The sequence below is a fragment of the Microtus ochrogaster genome, unplaced genomic scaffold (genome assembly GCF_000317375.1).
Source record: "Microtus ochrogaster isolate Prairie Vole_2 unplaced genomic scaffold, MicOch1.0 UNK20, whole genome shotgun sequence".
Classification (NCBI taxonomy): Eukaryota; Metazoa; Chordata; class Mammalia; order Rodentia; family Cricetidae; genus Microtus; species Microtus ochrogaster.
This window is the reverse complement of record NW_004949118.1, coordinates 380,427-383,149: the sequence shown is the minus strand read 5'-3', so window position 1 is coordinate 383,149 and position 2,723 is coordinate 380,427. Positions and strand designations below refer to the sequence as shown.

Below are 2,723 nucleotides of genomic sequence, written 5' to 3'. Positions count from 1 at the left end.
GAGGACTTGAGTTTGATCCAAGGAACCCATAAAAAAAAAAAAAAAAAAAAAAAAAAAAAAAAAAAAAAAAAAAAAAAAAAAAAAGAATGGAAAGAGGATCAATCTTTCTGCTGTGTCAAAGAAACACACCTTAACCTCAAGGATAGACATTACCTCAGGGCAAAAATTTGGGCAAAAATATTCAAGTAAATGGACCTAAGAAACAAGTTTAGCCAAATTAATATCTGACAAAAATAGACTTCGAACCAAAATTAATTAGAAGAGATAGGGAAGGACACTAAGCACTCAGAGAAAAATTCACCAAGAGGACATTTCAGTTCTTAACAGCTGTGCACCAAACATGAAGGCACCCAAGTTCATGAAAGAAACAGTACCACAGCTAAATCCACAGTCTGACCTCACACACAGATAGTGAGAGACTTCACTCTTACCAAGAGTCAGTTTATCCAGGAAAAAAAAAAACTAAACGGGAGAAATGCTGGAGCAAACTGAAATCATAAACCAAGTGGACCTAACTGATATTTACAAACCATCTCACCCAAATCAAAAAAATATACCTTCTTCTCTGTACCTCATGGAACTCTCTCCAAAACTAACGACATACTTGGAAACAAAAAATCTCAAAAGCTACAAGAAATCAGAAAACCAGGCATCCTATAAGATCACCATAGACTAAGGCTGGCTATCAACAATAGAAACAACACACAATTTACAAAATCCTGGAAACTGAACAACTCAAAATTGAAAGAAAAATGTGTCAAGAAAGAAAATTCACAAGACAGGAAATTCACAGAATTATAAAGGCATATTTAAAAATCTGTACTCCACCAAACTGGAAAATCTAAAAAATTAAAAGAAACACATAATTTTCTCAATAGGTACTACTTACCAAAGTTAAATGAAGATCAGGTAAATAATTTAAATAGACCTATATAACCCCTAGTGAAACAGAAGCTGTAATTAAAAGTCCCCCCACCATCAAAAAAAAAAGCCCAGGGGCAGACAGTTTTAGCAAAGAATTCTATCAGATTTTCAAAGAAGAGTCAATACCAATACTCCTAAAGTATTCCACAAAATAGAAACAGAAGGAACGATGGCCAATTCACTTTATGAGGCCATACTTACCCAAGATACGCAAACAACATAATTAACAATGAAAGAGAATTATAGACCAATTTTCCTTATGAATATAGATGCAAAAATACTCAAAAAAAAAAAAAAAACACTTGCAAACCAAATCCAAGAACACATCAAAGCGATCAACCACCATGATCAAGTAGGCTTCATCCTAGAGATGCAGGGATGGTTCAACATATGAAAACTAGTACATGTAACCTATCTTTTTTTTTTTTTTTTTGGTTTTTCGAGACAGGGTTTCTCTGTGGTTTTGAAGCCTGTCCTGGAACTAGCTCTTGTAGACCAGGCTGGCCTCGAACTCACAGAGATCCGCCTGCCTCTGCCTCCCAAGTGCTGGGATTAAAGGCGTGCGCCACCACCGCCCGGCAAATGTAACCTATCTTATAAATAAATTGAAAGAAAACAATAACAACACAATAATCTCAATGTATGCCAAAAAAGTCTTTGACAAAAATCTGTCACCCATCATGACAAAATTCCTGGAGAGAGATACAAGGGACATGACCGAACATAATAAAAGCAATTTACTGCAACTCCTAGCCAACATCAACTTAAAAGGACAGAAAATCAAAATTCTACTAAAATCAGGAAAAGACAAAAAGCCTACTCTCTCCAATATCTCTTCAATATAGCTCTTGAAATCCTAGCTAGAACAATTAAGACACTTAAGGAAATCAAGGAAGAAGCCAAAGTATCTTCATTTGCAGAAGATATAATAGTACACATAAATGACTTGAAATATTTCACTGGGGCTGGGGGTTGAGGAGATGGCTCAGCAATTAAGAGCACTGGTTGCTCTTCCAGAAAACCTGGGTTCAATTCCTAACACCCACATGGTGGCTCATAACTGTCTGTAGCTCCAGGTGCAGGGGATCTGACACCCACGGACAGACATACATGTAAGCAAAACACCAATGCACACAAAATAAAAGTAGGTACTACTTAAAATTCCACTAGGGAACTCCTACAGCTGATAAACACTTCCAGCAAAGTAGCTGTATATAAAATTTACTTTCAGAAATGAGCAGACATCCTACATACAAATCACAAATATACTAAGAAAGCAATCACGGAAACACCACCTTTTAGAATAGCTTCAAATAATATTAAATATTTTGAGGTATCTCTAACCAAGCAAGTGAAAGATTTGTATGTTAAAAACTTTAATGCACTGAAGAAACAAATCGACAAAGATATTAGAAGACTATCCACATGGATTAATACGGGGGAGGGGGGAGCTATCCTACCAAGAACAATCTACAAATTCAATGAACTCCCTATCAAAATTCCAATGCAATTCTTCATGGATTTGAAAGGGCAATTTTCGGCATCATGTGGAAACTCAAAAAACCCAGGATATCTAAACAATCCTGGATGATGAATAACTGCTGGAGAGATCACCATACCGTCTTCAAAACTGCACTATAGTAATAAAAATAGCATGGCATTGACATAAACACAGACATACTGATAAATAGAATTAGATTGAAGATACAGACATAAAGCCGGGCGGTGGTGGCGCACGCCTTTAATCCCAGCACTTGGGAGGCAGAGGCAGGCGGATCTCTGTGAGTTTGAGACCAGCC

The 2,723-nt window shown here is 36.6% G+C and overlaps 1 protein-coding gene across 2 annotated transcripts in view; it reads right to left on the bottom strand.

Annotated features, from left to right (window-relative positions):
* The window catches only part of Smchd1 (structural maintenance of chromosomes flexible hinge domain containing 1), a 143,744-nt gene that overhangs the window by 96,149 nt on the left and 44,872 nt on the right, over positions 1-2,723 (bottom strand). The gene's annotated exons all lie outside the window — the stretch shown is intronic.